The following is a 20067-nucleotide window of genomic DNA, read 5'->3' on the forward strand; positions in this document are numbered from 1 at the left end:
GGTACGCCATAGTGACGGTCTGCGGATTAACTTTCACCCCCTTAGCTCGTGCACCCGCGGCCTCGTGCTTGGCCGCGCAACGCCACGGCCACTAATAAGCCACCGCGGCGGGTGAAGAGAAGCGTTAGAGGTGGAGGGCGATAGACACTCGAGAGAGAACAGTGCTTTCGCGAATAGTGCTCGCATTCTGTGCTAGACCACAGAGAAAGCCATTATTGAGGCGTCTCCCCCCTTGGCACAAAGTCTGATGTCGAGCCAGCTTGACGAGAGCCAGCAGTATAACCTGCAAATTGACACATTTCTTTCTTATAAGGGGAATAGCACGAAGCAAAATAAATTCGACAATTCCGCGAGTGTGGAATTTTCCGCAGCTCTTGTAAATATTGTAAATGTAGCCCCTCTTCCTTCTGCTGTTCTCCCACTCTCTCTAATGCGCTGTCATTCCTTACCCCATTACCCTGTTGGGCGCTCTTTGGGCGTCAGCTTTCGGTTAAACAGGTGCGGTGTGACATGCCGAACTCTCCTCTCCATTTCCTATTCCTCATAGTAACAAATAAAGGCAACAAAAAATAAAAGCAGGCAGCTGCTTTTTCTTTCTTTCTTTCTTTCTTTCTTTCTTTTGTATCTGTACTGTATCTGTAGAAAATATATCTGTACTTGTATGCACATGGTGTGACTACCGCGATGAAATGTTACAAATAGAGATTACAGATCTCGATATATGCCGGAATAGACCTGTTGATCCGTCATGGCTATAGTCAAAGCGAGTACGGAGCGAGCACGCCGCGATCAACATGTTAAAGTAGGTGAAAAGAAGCTTCGCATCGCACGCTTGAGATAACCCTCACAAATGAAACAGGTGCGCAGTCGTCACTGACGCTGAGTGCGCTGCCTTATTCAACGCGACTTTTTCATCCGTTTTAAAGCGAAAGCTTTACTAACCTGATCGAGTTTCGCCGTCGCCGCGAATTTGACCTTCATTTGACCGTAGTTGCGCCGTAGTCTTGACAAAGCATGACGTGACTCACCGCGACGAGCTCAGGCGCCGCCGCGTGTGCTAGCCGCCACCGCCGCCGGCTTGACGCCTGCGCTCTCCGCAGCTGGATCGCCGCCTGACCACGTGACGCGCGCGGAGAGCCGTGCTCGCCTAGTCAGTGCGAGCTTGGCCATGGATGAGAGCGAGGCCGTGCCGTCTTCCCTGAGCGTTGTGCTTTGAGCCATCGTCGCTAAGCGGCATCTGACCACCCCGCGGGTATCACCCGGCGAGCTGCTTCACTGGAGAGGGTTCGGAATGCAACAGGCGTCGCACCGTCGAGATCAAGGTAGCGACCGCGTTCGCGCCCTGTCCGTTTGTGCTTCGACTATGCGCGTGTCCGCGGCGTCTCTTTGCATGTCTAGGACTTGCGCTTTCGCAGTGGCACAACAGGCTTCGCACCATCGAACGATGCGTGTCGACCGAAGCCTAATCACAGTCGTGTCTAGCTAGCGACCTAGACACAGTCGTCATGCCGGGCTTAGCGATTATTGCATACTTAAGTATAATAATTACAGTTAAATCAAAGGTTAACCAAGTGAAACCAAGACATAACCAGGCTAAACCAAGCTTTCGCTTTGCATATCCAGGGTTCGCCCACCTAAGCCGTAGCCAATTTTTTTAGCAACAAAACAGAAACGTCACTTCCTGCGCCATCTTCAAGAATCGAGCATGCAATAGTACCACTCGCATTTCAGCCATCGGGTATATCATTACTAATCCAAAACCTAAAACGTTCATCCCCTTCTGGCGTTGATAATATTAACTCGAAAAGTTCTTAAGAACACTAGCGATATTTGTGGCCCCTCTCCCTCCTCCCCCCAATTTCTGTCTACTTTTTACATAGTCACTTTCATCTGGACATCTACCAGACGAATGGAAAACCGGAAAGGCCATTCCAGTCTTCAAATCGGGTAACAAAGATTCAGCCCTTAATTGCGGTCCCATTGCTCTTCTAGCTTGCCCTGCAAGTGCATGAAACATGTAATCTGCACACATATTATGAGCTTCCTCGACTCGACCTACTTCCATTCTTCACAACAAGGTTTTCGAAAATGGTCCTCATGTCAAACGCAACTGGCTATCTTTGTTCATTATTTTCATACTAATCTCGACTCTGACCAACAGAACGACGCCATTTTTGCTGGAATTCGCAAAAGCGTTCGACAAGGTTCCACATAAATGTTTACGATTAAAATTTTCCTATTTGAATATCTCGCCCCATATCTTAAAATGGATCGAAGAATTCTTGACTTATCGCCCACAGTTTGTCGCTATTAACGATCGCAATTCCACTACACTACCTGTAATATCCGGCGTTCCCCAAGGGTCGGTACTATACTCCGTTCCATACATAGCAGTGAACGCTGTGAAAGCTACGCAAGAAGTTCAGCCAATTAATGTTATCACTCCGCACGTTCTGTCTGTGCTTCACTGGGCGCCAACAGCGTTCGACCGCGCGAGCATGCACATGAGGCTCCCGAGACGGGCTGAAAAAAAAAAACCCGAAAAGAACAACAAAAATATAAGGGATCTAAAACAATGCATTAGTAGCTGTATACCACAGTGTCTTTGTTTCTAAGCATTAAAACTTGTTTCATTCAACACTGAGCCTATATAATAAACTGTTGCACACAATTGCAGTAAAAAAAAGCATCGAACTATATCCATGTGCGAACGAAGCCACTGCGAGAAGTCTCTCTAGCCTCCACAGCGTTGACTGCTATGTATGGAAGGGAGTCGGTCCGCTCCTATTTCTAATTTTCATTGAGGATTCACCGACCAAGGTATCTTTTAACATACGCACGTTCGCAGACGACTGCGTGATTTATAGCACTGGTACTAATACCGCTGACCAAGAAATGCTTCAGGACGACCTTAACAGCATTAAGGAATGATGCGATAATTGGTTGATGGAACTTAATCCTCATAAATGTAAGCGCCTCTCTTTCCACAGCCGCCATGATTTCCTTTATTTCCCATACGCAATAGCCGATATTCCTGTACAACCCGCCGTGGTTGCTCAGTGGCTATGGTGTTGGGCTGCTGAGCACGAGGTCGTGGGATCCAATCCCGGCCACGGCGGCCGCATTTCGATGGGGCGAAATGCGAAACCACCGGTGTGCTTACATTTAGGTGCACGTTAAAGAACCCTAGGAGGTCGAAATTTCCGGAGTCCTCCACTACGGCGTGCCTCATAATCAGAAAGTGGTTTTGGCACGTGAAACCCCATAATTTTTTTAATAACCCTGTACAGTCTGTTCTATCCTATAAGTACTTATGTGTCACCCTGTCTAACGATATGTCCTGGGCCGCAATCATTACTAATGTAACTTCGTTTGCAAATATGACGCTTGGATTCTTGCGTCGCCGACAACCGGCGTTCGTGTTGTCCACACTTCTCTATATACTCTTGTGTCCCGTCTGCACGCCTCACTTCTTTTTTGCATAATATCTCCGCCATGCGTCTGAACACGTAAAGTTACTAGCATACAAAACTCTAGTCATATCGAAGTTAGAATACGCATCACTCATTTGGAACCCGCATCACGCATACCTTATTAATGCACTTGAATCACTTCAAAACAGAGCAGCCAGATTTATTCACTCTTCATATTCATGCGACATCCTTGAAAGCGGAATCGCGTTTATTACAACTTTCACGCCGCATGGGCAGTCTTTGCTTGTTTCACAAGTTTTTCCACGGTTCCCTATGCTGCGCACCCTACATTGCTCCGCCAGCCTGTATATCTCACCGCAGGCGTCATCCATTTCAAGTTTCCCGGCCACGTGCCCACACTGTCACTTTTGCCGCATTTTTTCCCCGTGTTGCAGAAAACTGGAATGATCTATCCAACGAGATCGCTGCCCTTACATCCTCATTCATTCTCGCGGAAATTATTACAAATTGCTTTCCATTGTATCTGAATGTTTGTTCCCACCCCTTAAACACCCCTTGCAGGTCTTTAAGGTAATAAAATGAAGTGAAATGAAATGCAGCACGCAGCTTGCAATTTCGTAGAATTAAACAGGTGACTTCAAACTGCGCACAAAAAGGTTCGTTCAGATTTGAAATCTCTATAAGTGATGACGATGCTCCAAGACATCGCTCCAGAATTTTACATTGAGACATACACACTAGTCCTAGTAATGGAATCGTGTCTGCAGCAACGACATTATACCGACGCGTTCCCCTTTCAAAGTCCGGGTAAAAGAATGGGCACAAAAATTGGGTTAGAGTTCGCACGACGAGATGTATCCGAGCGGCGGGGATACAGCCTGCCATTCGGGGATATTACTTCGCTTTCTTCTGCTCGCAAAGTTGTTTTTTAACTATTTTTGCTTTCGCTTACTATCCCAGCAACCTTTCATCGTGGTCGCAGAAGCCAGACATAGTCATCTTCTGTCATATTTTTTATTTTCATGTACACGTTTGTAGTAGGTTGGTTGCTGGGTTGGTTGTTTTGTTTCTTTGTATAATACTCTCTCTTCAGTAGCGTTCCCTGACGGATACATGGCTGGCGTCCATCTCGCCGACTGCTTTGCGACCAACCCGACTTTTTCGCTAAAAGCCACGTGCGCCACTGACCGGTCAGTGCCCCTGACGTACGCAGTGGCGCCCTCCATTCCTTTGTCCAAGCTTTCAATTTTTCGAAACCGAGTTGGCGCTGCGGTGTTTCTGGCACTGAGAGCCATGGATCACTAAATATGACGAAACTGATTTAAAAAAAGCAAAATTACTGGGCAGGCAAATCGTTCATGATATCCAGGCTGCAAAATAAGCAAACACAAATACAAATAAGTGTGACTGATCTTTTCACGTGTTGAACTACATCGCACAGCCGGCCAAGAAGAAGATAAAAGCCTCGCTTTCATTGCCATCTTCACTCTGTGGCGACAAGAGGCGAGGAGTGTTAAGATAGCCGAGCCAGAATTATGCATTCACCGCCAACATCACCGCTAATTATCGTGAATCAAACCAAACAGCATAGAAAGCTTCGCTTACATCGATTCCCACAGTGCGTGGGATCCGCAGATTTTTGTTTACTAAAGAAAACTTTTTTTTAAGGGACGAAACCCCGCCAAACAAATGAGGCAGTTACGCGATGTATCTACAGATAACAATTTGAACTCTTGTAAAAGAAAACAAAAAAAACTTATTCCATAGCAGCACACTGCCGTTACCCATCGTCTTAACTTCTCATCGCTACTAAGCCAAAGCCTCCGATTGCAGGAAGAATATTGTAGTAAAGGCGCATTTGCAAAACAAATTTTTAGGAATGCACAGGTTATCTCCGAAGTTGATTGTAGGCGTTCGCACACATTGCACTCGGTGCTCTGTCTACTTCAGTGCCAGAAGAAACTGCGGGCATGCTGAGTTAAATTGCTTCAGTATGTCTCACAGAACCGTTTCCCACGTAGAAGGTGCCACTTCATTCTAAGCAGACCGCGCGAGCGCGAGAAGAACCATTAGACACTGCTGCCGAGCGCATAGCAGGCATACAACACGGAGCACGTGCCTAAGCCAGGATACCGAATGCCCATAGATGGAGCCACTGCCTACGCAATATGGCGACGTTCATGAAAATTAAAGGTCTATAGCCCCGCTTCATTTTTCGCCACCCTGCTACGTCACGGAAGCGTTGCACCGCGTGCGTTTTCAGGTAAATTCAAGAAATAATTTAAGCCCAATTACTTCGGCTTACATGGCCATATTTAAATGTTTAGGCACGAAAACAAGCTTTTATGACGATTCCCTTCGATTTTTTCATATTAGAATTGTGCCGTAAAGTTTGTATATAAGAAATTAATCAATGGAATTAGTTTAATTAGTCTATGAATAGATATCTTTCTTCTTGCAAGTGATATCCACCTGGACACATAATTAATGTGTAGTGGGCGTTCTAAAAAAATTGTTCGAAGTAAAAAGAAGAAAGGCTCGCAGGTGCGGCCTGTTTTGGAGTAGGAGCCACACTGGAGCGGCTGACAAAAGTATACTGGAGAAGCGAAGTCGATGGGTAAAAAAGGTATATTCGAGAAGTCGTAATATGACAGACAAATAATTATCGCACAGTCCAAAATGCAATTAAATTGGGAAACATTAAAAAAATGTCGAGCGATGCTTCGTTTAAACCTATTTAATGTGTACTTAATTTTCTGGTATTTCTCGCGACAAGTACATCTTTCGACTCTTTTGAAGATCGGCAAGGATTGCCCATGAACGTAAAACACAGGTGTACAAAATATAGTTGTCATACAGTATCTTATTGCAATACTTCTTTTAAATTCGTTAGCATTTCTATACCTACTCAGCGAGGTAGTCCGTCCGTCTGCCTGCCTGTCAAGTAAGGTCAACGGCTATAATCAAGTTAATTCATAAAAAAACAATGCAGTCGAAACGAAAAACGTTGGCGGTGATGAGTTTTGAACCAACGACCCATCGTTTACAAGGAGAGTGTCTTACTCACAAAGCTAAACGCCCATTTTTTTTTTCTTATATGGCATTGAATCATGTATAAGCGAGAAACGTGCAAGCACTAGCTAACACATCTTGTATTCATGGCCTAGCAAGAACCTATAAATCACGCGGAGCACACCATGCACCACACAAAAACTACAAGTATAGTTTAAAACTTAAAAACTGGCTACAACAAGCAACTTATCAAGAGGTAGTACCAGTCCGGTTGAAACTCTGTTAAATCATACATGTCCTTCATGTGACCAATCATTTGAGCATATAGAAATTTCGATGAAACAATGAGTTCAGCGTTTAGGTCCATTCTCATCTTATCTATTTATCTAACCGACTCCAGTATGCAATCACCAGGCCTGCGTATTAAAGGCCGTTCCATACAAACCAACTGACATCTAGCCCGAGCAGCCCTTCAGTATTGCGCATCCCACTGTGACCACTGTGCACTGCTTCGGGTCGATTTAGCAAAAGCACCTGACCGAATGAACCACGCCTACCTTTTCAAACATTTAGAACATGTTAATGTTGGCTCAGTTTACAAATGTGTTCGCACGTGCTACACTAACTGTTATACCAGTATCATTTTGATTGTAATCTGTCCGAGCCATAGTGTCTATTCTTTCCTCATCAAAACAGAGTTGTCCGTTATGGCCACATCTATTTGCCCTTTATTTAGAGAAAATGTGTAAAAGCGTTCTGAAGTGCAGTGACATTCATGGTTTTAAATTTTAGGCAACAGACTCAAAGTATTAGCTTACGCACATGATCTTGCCTTTTTCTGCGCAGACAAACCGAGCGCTGACAAAGTTCTATCATTGAGTGAAAAATTTTGTATGGCTTCTAGTGCCCAGATAAATCGGTCAAAAAGCTCACGTCCTTGGGTGGTTTATGGGGATGTACGCTGACTCACTACGCCAATGTAGAATGGAGAGCAGTTCCACATAAATACGTTGGCGTTCCTTTTGATGCGCATAAGCTTAGCGCACATTTCTGGCAAGAACGTATACCGCCACTCCAACGCCATGAGGGTACAATTACGCCACGCCGCCTTTCTATATTTGCTAGGGCGGCGGCTTGTAACTTATTCCTGGCTATAAAAATATGTTATGTACTGCAGATACTTCTTTATGCCCGCACTTACACTCAACGTTTTCATAGAATATTCGCTACTGTTGTGTGGTCTTATACCTATGTGCCTATGAGGCGAGATAATATCTTTAGACCCGTATGGGCTGGTAGGCTTGGTCTGGTGCATATATTTGTGCGACAGATTGTTTGTCGCTTCTTTTTTCTTCGGGATATTTCACACCCAATACTACGATCATTCATATAAGTTAACTTAGCCAATGCTTTACTCAACATGGTAGTTTCATTGCAATATTCTGAACGGCCTTGTTTGTAGGGTTTTCTGTATAAAGTGCATTTCGCTCCACAATTCCTCTTTGTTCAGTTTTCTACTGAATATCTCTACACAACATTCATAAAACAGCTGTATAAAGCTAGACTTCAATGATCCCCTCCCCCCCCACCTGACCGCTTATATTCTCCAGTCTGCCAGGGCACGAGGTACTGCAGCAAGTCCGCAAGATAGCTTTGTCCCCATGTACAAAAAAACATTTTTCTTTAAGTTACAATACGAAACATTACTGGTGAAAACTTGATTGCACAAAAAAAATGCATTTTAGAGCGCAGCTCTAGGCGCTCATTCCTGGGTTGAGTGTCGGCATCATTCGGCGTAACCGCGCAAACGCGCTCGTGTCACAGTGCTCGTGCCTTCGTCGTCATCTTCTTCCACGGCTGGCACCGGTGCCACTCATCATACCAGTGTTACCATACTGCCCCTCCTTATGCGAAGACGCTGAGGGCACCGGTTCACTGCCAGTCGGCGCGGTGATTCTTTGCCTCTCGCGCCTGCTGGACAGCCCGCTCTTGCGACGAGGCAAGGCCTCGAAGTCCCCTCATGGGACGCCTGAGCCCGAGTCGTTAAACTTTGCCGGATTTAAAATAAAGTTGTATCCGTCCATCCAATTCCTTGCCTCAGTACATCGCTCGCGCCCTCGTCTTCTACCACGGCTGGCACCGGTGGCGCTCGTCATGCCAGCGTTGCCATACTGCCCCTCCCTGTGCGAAGGCGCTGACGGCACCGGTCCACTGCAACTCGGTGCGGTGATTTCAGTCAGAAATTCTCGGCCTCAGTATATCTCGAAATGAAAACATGGGTAAAACTGCGCTCAAATTTCGTCACAAATAATGTGACTTATCTCTATTCGAATGAATTCCTAAAGTTAAGAAAGATTGTAGAAAAAAGAATCCGCAATGATCTACATGTAGATACGCTAAATACCTACCTGGCTGCGTCTGTTGCACCAAAGGGTCTCCGCATCGTTATAAAACCAGCTCTGTCTGACATGTCTGAACGCAATAAGGCTAGATGGGATAACGTACTAACAAATGCTTCACTACAACGCACTCGAGCTGTGTTGGATCACTATAATTCTTCCAGTAATAAATTCAAGAACCAAGAAAGTCAAATTGCAGCAAGTTTAAACTTGTCGTCTACCCAATCCGCTGCACTAGAGGCATTCGAATAAAAAACAATGAAATTCATACAGTGAAAGCCGAGGTACGGTCCCTTGAAGGCGTTGGGTGTTCTTCCGCAAGCCCAGGACAGGGTATGTAATTCCGCACCTCTTCAACCCAAGCCTCTTGAACTGCACTCCGTTACTTCTTCGTCATCCTTTGTTAAGAAGAGTTCCGATCGAGAGCAGAACAATACTGTTAATATCTCGGACATTTTGCTAACGGCTGAGGAGTACAGTGTTTGCGTCGTGGTCTCAAGTTTTGTCCAGCTAAAGGCGGACACAGTGAATTGCAATTGCTGAAAGATTTGGATAATTTTGCCCGTAACCTACGCCTACGCGAATACTTCTATGACCGGTCCAACTCGAGCTATTCTAAAAACGCGTTACCTCCTGGCAACCACTGGGTCCCTCCTTCACAACGCGATAGATGCTTGGATATGTATATCAAAGCAGTACAGCGAGACTTTCTGCAATTGTATCGAAAACAAGCACCCTTCCGCCGTAATTTGTCCGCCAGGGAAATGAAAGCATTAGATGCCCTGTCCTCTCGCAAAGACATCGTCATTAAGCCTGCCGACAAAGTTGGTGCCGTTGTCATAACGAAAAAGTCCGATTATACCGCAGAGGCGCGCAGACAACTAGCAGATGTGACGTTTTATAAACGCCTTGATCATGACCTCACTGAACAATACACATACAGGTGAAAAACACGGTGCATGATCTCAAAAATAAAAATGTGCCTGACAACGCAATCCATTCTCTAAGAAACTAATAGACAGCAATACATTGGCCACTTTGGTGACACCTATTTCAGAACTTGACAACTTCGAAATTCAAGGTCAACACTATGTCCAAGTTAGCGGAACGTCAATGGGTACGCGGATCGGGTTCAACTACGCAAATTTATTTATGGATGAGCTAAGTCCTGTTGCCGGTCGTTTTTACCTTTTACCTAAAATACATAAAATAAATAACCCGGTCGTCCCATCATTTCCGGTATAGGTACAGCGACAGAAAATTTGTCCGGCTACGTAGATTCCCTCATTAGTAATATCCTAGCTACATTTCTGTCTTACGTAAGGGATACTACCAACTTTCTGTCAGATATCATCGATCTCAAAATTCCTGAAGGCTCTCTTTTGGTTACACTTGATGTAGCATCCTTGTACACCAACATTCCGCATGCAGATAGCATCAGCGCAGTCGTCAATTCTTACAAAGCAGCATAACCCGAGAAACTAATAGACAGCAATATGTTGGCCACTTTGTTGACACTTATTTCACAACTAAACAACTTAGTTAGTGGAACGTCGATGGGTATGCGGATCAGCCCCAACTATGCCAATATATTTATGAGTGAGCTAGAAAATAAATTTTTGCTAACACAGATGATAAAACCTTTGTATTAGAAGTGTTACATCGACCATGTTTTTATGATTTGGTCACACGGTGAACAGGAGCTGCTTTCCTTCATTTCTGACTTTAACAATGCCCATCCATCGATATCATTTTCTCACACATATTCTCCATCTACTATTAACTTCCTTGATGTCAGCGTATCAAAATGATAAACTATCTACTGCCCCATACAAAATACCAGCAGACCGATATCAATATTTGCACTTCGGTAGTAACCAGGTCAAATATTGCAAGACTAGCATTCCTTATAGTCAGGCCTTACGTTTCAAAAGAACCTGCTCTGAACAATCCGGGTTTCAAAAAAATTGCGCAGCCCTAAAGAACGCTTTAGTCAGTCAAAATTATCCACCACAGCTAATTGACGACGCATTAAAATGCGCAGACGTGCATGACCGTAGGGCGCTTCTATGCATTGCGAAGAAACCGACTCCCTCACCCCAGACAAATCTTGTTCTAACCCATTCTGCATCAGTCCCGCGTGTTTCAGATCGGTTAAAGAAGCACCAAAATACTCTAATGCCAAGTGAACGCCTGACAGACATCTTCGCTGAACCACCTAGAACCAGCTGGAAATATTCGAGATACACTATCATCATCATCATCATCATCTAAGAATGACTACCCTGACGCCATCGGAAGCCATCCTTGCCGAAAACCGCGATGCAAAGTATGCCTCTACATGTGTACATCGCAGTAGGTCACTAGTACGGCTTTAAACTTTCATTTAAAAATCAAAGGCGATTTCAACTGCGATACTAAAGACGTAATATATATGCTTGAATGCACACTGTGCAAGAAACAGTATATTAGACAAACAGAAGGGTCTTTTAGGTTGCGCTTTAGCAGTCACAAATCCCAGGCTAATACGTTGCCCAACCTACCCATCATAAAACACGTACATCTCCTTGACCACTCAATTGATAAGATGAAAGTCACGTTGCTTGAATCAGGATTTCGTTCAAATTACGATTGAATCAGTTTGATACCGTCACGTGTGGTTTGAATGAATTTTTAATTATGGGGTTTTACGTGCCAAAGCCACATACTGATTATGAGGCACGCCGTAGTGGAGGACTCCGGAAATTTTGACCACCTGGGGTTCTTTAACGTGCACCTAAATCTAAGTACACGGGTGTTTTCGCATTTCGCCCCCCATCGAAATGCGGCAGCCGTGGCCGCGATTCGATCCCGCGAACTCGTGCTCAGTAGCCCAACACCATAGCCACTGAGCAACCACGGCGGGTCGGTTTGAATGAAAGGGTTGGAAAATTGAGTTGCTTGACCACATAGCCCGTCACATTTCGTTTCTTCTCCACCCCCCTTTTTTTTACCACCTTTTGTTTTCATTTCCTGTTCTTCATTGGTGACATAGCACCTATTCGGTGACGTTTTTTGCTGTCACCTGATAATTATTTCAAATTTCATATTTTGTGCGTATCTTGAAAAGATGTGTTTGCAAACGCCGTCTGTTTAGACATGTGTCAACTGTTCGCGCATTTTCTTTGGTTTTTATGCAAACACATCTTCATCTGGTTGATATGCGCATGTATGTAAACTGTACCTACGCCATGCATTGTATCCTGATGAAAGCCGCACCCCGGCCGAAACGTCAATAAATCGCCTCCCCCCCCCCCCCTCCATACGCGCGTCTACTTCACTATTATATATATATATATATATATATATATATATATATACAGAAAAAGAGAGTACGACGTACGTTGAATTTACACAGCATATTTCACTTAAGTTTCGGCTGGTCAAACTTTGACGCAGGCTGGTCCACCAGCCGTAAGGTCAGTGAAGTATACTGTGCAAATTCAACGAACGTCGTACTCTATTCTTCTTCTTTGTACTATCAGGGCCAGCGTCATCTCTTCAGCCACAACCTTATATATATATATAATATTTTTGTTCCTTATGACAATCCCCCAAAGTGGGTAGGAGCCACACATGTGATAGGAAACCGCGACAACCTTGTACCGCTACCTATGCAATTGCTACATGGCGTGCAACCTGGTGTAATAATATGCAAATGTAATGTAATGCAAAGCGCGCACGTATCGACGCTTTGCGACGCACATCTCACATCGCCTGACAAGCAACACGATATAATGCTAATGATGATGACTATCTTTATGATAATTTATTTGGCATCCGCTTTGAAATGGGGCGGAGACGAACAGTAAGCTTGAATGCTTGATTTAATTAGGTATGCCATACATGCATTTCCTATAGATATGTCGCCAGCCAATGACTTTTTTCTTCCTCAAGAGAATCCGACCGATTTTTGGCTAATCCCCAATAGTGGGTAGAAGCGTGACGATAGCTGCGACGGACGCCGGACAACATCGCCAACGGAAACGGCTATTGCAACGAGCCCATAGCAGCTTACGCTGTAAAACGGCCCATGCTCAGTGAATTTGTGGCGCCGCCTGCTTACGTGTGGGGCTGCTGTCCGAAAGGGAAAAAAAATTTAAATTATGGGGTTTAACGTGCCAAAACCACTTTCTGATTATGAGGCACGCCGTAGTGGAGGACTCCGGAAATTTCGACCACCTGGGTTTCTTTAACGTGCACCTAAACCTAAGTACACGGGTGTTTTCGCATTTCGCCCCCATCGAAATGCGGCCGCCGTGGCCGGGATCCGATCCCGCGACCTCGTGCTCAGTAGTCTAACACCATAGCCGCTGAGTAACCACGGCGGGTTGTCCGAAAGGAACTCTGGGGCGCTATAACGTAAAGCTATTCCGAACTTTTCTATTCCAATTCTGCAATCAGCCCACCGCGATTGGTCAAAAACGTTTTTGGACCACCCCCACTTCACCTGTTTCACGCGACGTCACGAAAACTGCGATAACTCCCCATCTGATGTGACGTGTACACAATGATTATGCATAATTTGACCAAACAAAAGAAAAATATTTATTTCTGATTCGACGCTTTTCGCCATTAGCCCTCGGCTATTGGTCAAAAGTTCTCGGGCTGCAGCCACTTCACCTGCCTCTCACACGACGTCACAAAACCGCAAAAACTTATTGGGTCAAATTGACGCGTACCCGTTAAAGATGCATTAATATGCCAAACAAAACTGAATTTTCTTCTGAATAGCTGCAGGTTGCCCCGTTCCGAAAGGAATAAAAGATGGCTGGCGCCGATCACTCCGGCAATGGCTGCTCGCCGCTGCCGGAGAGCATTGGTTTATTTGCGTGTAATAAAACTTTTTGCATGACCGTGTAGCGTTTTCGAGAACTTTCGGCACGTTTACGACCTCGTTCTGCCAACTCTTCTTTGCTGAGAAACGTTTTAGCGTCATTCTTAAGCTTCCGTTGCATGCCGCCGCGATTGTCGACGAGCCACCGCAAGCTAAGTAAGAGAAAGCGGACCAATCGCAGACGCCGGCACCACCCTCTTCATCCGGTTATCGATATTCAGTGCAGTGGCTCGGCCCCATCGAATCCCTCTCCACTTGAGCATGCTCCTCGCCTCTTGTGAGCCAATTAGATAAGACAAGCCGCTCATGCAGTGCAGGCAATGTTGTTCGTTTTTGAAGCAAACAAAAGTGACCCCCTATGAACGAGGGGAGCGTTTGATTGGTTTGTTCAAACAACCCTGGCGGGTGATCGCCCGATGCTTGCGTCGGTGGTTACGCAAATTTGACGTCAGGAGATTGGAATAAAAACATATCGGAATAGTTTTACGTTATACGGCCCCTGGTAACGTGCATTCAATTCAGCACATTCTCAGTGGCACATAACTAGTTACCCAAGTTGGTGTCAAAGAAGTTCATTGAAAAGGGGCTCACACTTACCCAGTGCTCCAAGTCAGCTTTAAAGGTTTTCTTCGAACCGCGGTACCTACCCAGTCCCGCATATATACAGTGACCCATTTCGGTGTGAAAGAAGTTCGTTGAGGAGCGGCACCTATGTACACATTGCCACATAATCAGTTTCCATAGGTGGTCCGAAGTTTGGTTTCGAACATTGTTACCTCAACAGAGCAGCCCGATGCGCTACCCATTTCGACCACTGACTATCGAGTGACTGGAACATGGTTAGTTAGTTAGTTAGTTAGTTAGTTAGTTAGTTAGTTAGTTAGTTAGTTAGTTAGTTAGTTAGTTAGTTAGTTAGTTAGCCAGCCAGCCAGACAGACACAGGGAAGTGCGTGAAGCACCCTAATAATTCTAACGCTATAAAACCGGCGCGGATTTCCTTTTCTTAACTCTACACGCCCTGCTTCAGTCTCCTTCCAGGAACGCCATCCGCGGATGAGCGCCCCGTGGGGTTCCTAACAAGATAGTAACTAGCGGAGGGCGTTAACAAAATAAGACCCAGCCAGTGTCGATGACGATTACTGTTGCGTAACAAAATCCAGCCTAACCAGCATTTCACGCCAAGGTGCATTGCGTCTGGATCAATTTGCGTCGCTGTTTAAAAACTAATAATAATCGTGGCGTGTATTCCTCTGATCCTTTCTGAGAGACATAACAAGACGCGGCACGCGTCTGCAGAGCGCTACCGGCCTTGCGACCGTTTCCTCTCGGCGGGCCGCAATCAATAACAGAAGACGTAATTGGACTTGAGCCTAGATTTGGGTGAACGTGCCCGCGTAGCATGAAGGGCCTAATTACGCGCGTACGCTTCTTACCTGTATAGCGCCACCTACAGGTATTAACAAGTCGCTGTGCAGATCACTGCGTTCTGTATACATCCCAGTGCTAATTACGCAGGGCACTCTCATTAATCGCAACAGGGTTATGGCGAAGAGTTCCAGACGTGCGTTAGAAATGCTCATACGAACATAATCGCTCTCGATTCAAGCAATGGTTTCCATTTCACGCTCTAATGTACGGTCAGCTTACAGCTTCTGCAAGTCCTCTCGAGCGCCGCAAATCGATAATTTATGAAGTCGCTTCTATACTAATTTCATACATTGTACATTGTGTATATAAACGCTACCAGCAGTTTTTTTCCGTCCGTTGATGGCATGTTGTTCTGATCAGCGAATATGAAGTATAATACAGCATCATAAGACGTCCTATTCTCGAAAAGCCAGGCGCAAGGAGTATTTTTTTGTCGTTTTTACAGTCGGATCATCCATTTGATGTTATGTGAGTGGTCTATTCACAGAGCTAGGACCAAACATTTTTAATAGTGGTATATCGTACCGCTTTGCGCTGTAACTCAAGCAATGCTAGTTAGCCCGCTGCCTGCAAAATACTTCGCATAACGTCGATTCCCACAGGGTGTCGGATCTGCACATTCTTTCTTTTTTCTTTTTTGTAGCGCGTTCAATTAGCCGTTTACTGAAGATTGACTCGAATTCCTTTATATTTTTCTGGGACATATCTTCCGCTTGTGTAGCCTGCAGAGCCTCTTGAAAACACCCTGTTTAATTGTTTCCATAAAGTTATGTTTCATACAATTCTTTAACAAATTTCTGAACACAGCCCGCGGAAACATTAGAGAAACGTCACTGCTAGTTTGCGGGCCTTTTTTAGCGCTCGCAAGTGCGTTTGTAACGAGCTATGACAGCACGTTAGATGGAAAACAAACGATGAGAGATTTTCAGTCAGGTTTCAGGGCCAGCCCGCCTGTTATCAGTTGCGACAGCGACAGCTTTCCATCTAGCAACAATAAAGTTGCTATAACGTGGTCGTCTGGCTTACGCTTGACATGGGGCTTTGTAGCTTGTACACAAGCCTTTTCTTTGAAAATACGCATGATTTCAATGCGGTAGCATTCTACGAGAAATAACTGGACTTAGGTGTCATGAAGATATTGGGCGAATGCCCCGCGATAGCTGCGTTGAGAGGTCGAAGGAGGAGAAACAGTGGAAATAAACTGCGAGTTTAGAAGCATCCTGATTGGTTGTCGCTCCGTCCTCAACCAATCCGGGCACAGTCGTAGTCATGTCGTCATCGTCATTCCACCATCGTAACGCGCCATGAAGAGCGTGCATCACTTTGGTGTCAAGTTGCATGATCAAGGGCGGCGTACATTGACCCCGCAAAGTCCAACGTATCATTTTGGATACACTGAATCTGTCGCCTAAAAACTCTTAATTAAGCCTTAGAAATCCAATGAAGTGACCATACTAGCGTTTTTTTTTTTTTTAAGCTGGGAGGAGTTTTCAGTTTTGGATAGTTCACCGAGGCAATTGCAAATTAATTCATTGCCATACTAATCAATATTATTCAGTCATAATTTCACTGATTTCTTCGTACCAATTTAATTACCATGGTCAGAGATATATGTGAACGAGTTATTTTAATTTTCTTTGATATGAAATCGTCTTCAGGTGTTGTGGCGTTGAGCGCTACTGCCGAAGTCGGCCCTCGCAGTCACACTGGGCGAAGCGGCCAGCAGGAATGCCAAGGAGTGGACGCGCCTCTTGCCAGCGGCGTTTCTGCCGGCGTTGGCTGGCGTTTCGTCTCTAGGTGTCGTGCGGCGTCGACGCGAAGTAGGGCCACTCGATACCAAGCCTGGATTCTGCTGTAGCGGCACGCGGTCTCGGCCAGTGCCATATTGGTTCACACCCCTGCCGCACCGCTTCGAGGTGTGTATGAAAGGCATCGAGATGTTGTCGCAAACCAACCATATTTGCAAAAAAAAAAAAGTATAACAGAAGGTGGAATTTGGTAAAAGGAACTGTTCACTTTAGTAATATATTCGTGAGAATGTTTTCAAAATCAAATTAGGCGTTTAAAAGAAATATTTACTCAGGAGCTTCTATATAAGTGCATGTGAACGGAGAAATCGATTTTCTCGACAACTATAGCACAAATTCTCAAGGCTTTTTTGCACGTAAACGTAAAATTACTCCAGCAACAACATGGACTAGACAAACACATGCACACACACGCACCCAAACACGCGCGCAAACACACTGCGACGCAAACACGCGCACACTCATGCAGGTACACACAAACGCACGCACGCACGAGGACTCACGCACATGCACAAACAGATGCACGCACATACACAAACAAGCACGCGCCCACACAGATGGCAGTCACACAAGTGCGTGCAACGCACGCCCAAACACACACACAAGCAAAAGCACGCGCGCACACACAAACACACGCCACGAGCCACTGAAACACACGCACATACACGCACACCGACCCACACACACACACACACACACACACACATACAAACACGACCCCCCCCCCCCCCACCACAGTGGCACGCCATTTGCAGGGTTTTCGATTCTTCCTAAATCGACACATGCAACACAAGCATTCTGCCAATTAATTATTTAAAAAACGGGACAGCCTGCTATGACGACGCACGTGATGTCATGATTTCATTCCTCCCCCGGGGCAGATAACGTGTTTTTGTTGTTCTTTTGTGCTGAGACTGTGTTTTGTATATACTGCATTCTCCGCAATAAACCAGTGGTCGTTAGTTCAGGGCCTTGTCTGTCGTCCTCACTTCGACCTGTCCAAGCGTTGTTTGTTCCCGTCCTAAAGTGACATGTATCTTTTCGCAGAGCACTTTATACTTACAGACAGGCGTAAATGAAGGGCCTTCGCTGCCCGCGCCATCATAAATTCAACTGAATATATATTTAAGAAAAGGAGAATAATGTCCTAAGATGTGGAACGAACTTAAAACAAAACAGAACAAAAGCAAAGCCGTGCTCTATTGATGCCCCAGCTCTATAATACAGGAATATCACGAGGCAGAAGAAGCTTTTCTTGTGTAGTCACGTGTTGTACGCTAAAAACACCCAACAAAAGAAACACGCACGCTTCTTTCAAGTAGGAATACGCTGCTGTAATATCTGTGCAATGTAGCGTCACAGCAATACTCGTACTATTTTGCTTTTCCCCAATTAAACGGGCCAGGCATTTTTCAACATAAGTCTCTTGGTAAGGGTGGCTTTCCATCTAGGGCTTTTGTTTGGAGTTTTTGTAATCCACTCGACTCTTCTATGAAACTACGCCTTTTCCCGAATCTTCCCAAAACTAAAGAGAATAGTATTTTGTCACTTACGCCTGGGTGTTGCATTCACATACGCATACACGTTCTTCATATAAATGACTGATAGCGCCGAATCCAATGGATTTTGATACGAAGAAACTGTGGAACACATTCTACGTTACTACGGACCCTACGAGAATTGGCCTCTGCACTGTTGTAAACGGAAGACGGAAGACCTTTCCCTTCGAACAAGATCTCGGGAATTTGATTACGTAAATCACAGCTGCAGAAGATCACGAAACGCTGTTTTGTTTCCTGAAGGCAAGCGCAGTGAACGACGCAACACTGGGAATTTCCTTATGTCGGCAGCTCCAGCGCGCATCAACTTTGACTTTCTCTCCTCACAATACTTTGCTAGCATTTCCCCTTCCCCCAATGCAGCGTAGGCAACCGCACTCAGTCCTGCATAGCGGACCCCCCTACCTTTTATTTACCTTTTATCTCTTTCTATAATTTTGGCTACGAAGACCTGCTATTCTGGCAGCTAGCTCATTTTGGTAAATTCGATTCGCACAGCTAGCCCAAAAGTCAAACACACATACTTAAATTATGAAACATATCATCATCGTCATTATCGCCCCATATGATGTCCGCTGCAGGATGGAGGCCTCTTCCAGTTGTCTCCAGTTAGATGTATTGGATCAGTCGGCTACATCCCTGAAAATTTCTAATTTCATCACACCAGCTCGAATGTTCTGCTTGACTGAGTTTCTCGTCCACTGTCTGTTACTTTCTTAGGCTACTGGTTATCTACTCTTCGCGACCTTCCCAGCTGCAGTTCTTGTTGTTCGCAACTAAATTATCAACTACACGCGTTTGTACCAATCCATAGCGTGGAGTTATGTAGGTTAACGTTGCGCCTATATTTGTTTATGGTCGTTAGCCTCTTATGAATTTTCGTTGCTATCTACCTTGGTTCGTGGGTACTGGCGGAAAGCATTGCTCATAGATCGATATAAACCACCATTCACAACTTGAGAGAGCCTGTCATGTGACCTTCAGCCCATTTTTTTTTTGTATACTGAAGAAATGTTCCGAGAAAAGACGCGAAAGGGACAGAATGGCAAGGAAGAGAGAAATGTGGGCACATGGCACAAGATACTAGCAGTTCGCACATCAGCAGATGTTCAATAGCGGGGGCCGCCCGGCTACCCGTTTACCCGTTTACGCCGAAATAGGCAAATCCCCGACGGTGTTGAGCTGAGAGGGACAGCTGCGCCGCGAAGCCAGTCGATGCGGCGTCAAACAGCATTACATATGCACAAGACGACTGTCGTTCAAGCCGGCCGAGACAATGGCGATCGCAACGTATATAAGTTTTCAATAATCACGTTGTTTCTGTGCTGTTTCATTACCTACGAGACGTGTGTGGCCTTCTCGTGTATCGTCGTCAGTTCGCGGCGATATTCGATCGAGTCAGAACCAACTACCTGGCCAACAAGCGTTAACGCTATAGTTTGCTTTTTTTAGTGAAGTTTTCCTTAAATAAAAGGTAAGCTTAATCCACGGAAGGAACACAACAAATAACTAAAGGGCGCCACAATTTTTTGTACTGTTAAAGTTGTGGTA

This window comes from Dermacentor andersoni, chromosome 1, assembly GCF_023375885.2.
Source record: "Dermacentor andersoni chromosome 1, qqDerAnde1_hic_scaffold, whole genome shotgun sequence".
In the NCBI taxonomy this organism is placed as follows: Eukaryota; Metazoa; Arthropoda; class Arachnida; order Ixodida; family Ixodidae; genus Dermacentor; species Dermacentor andersoni.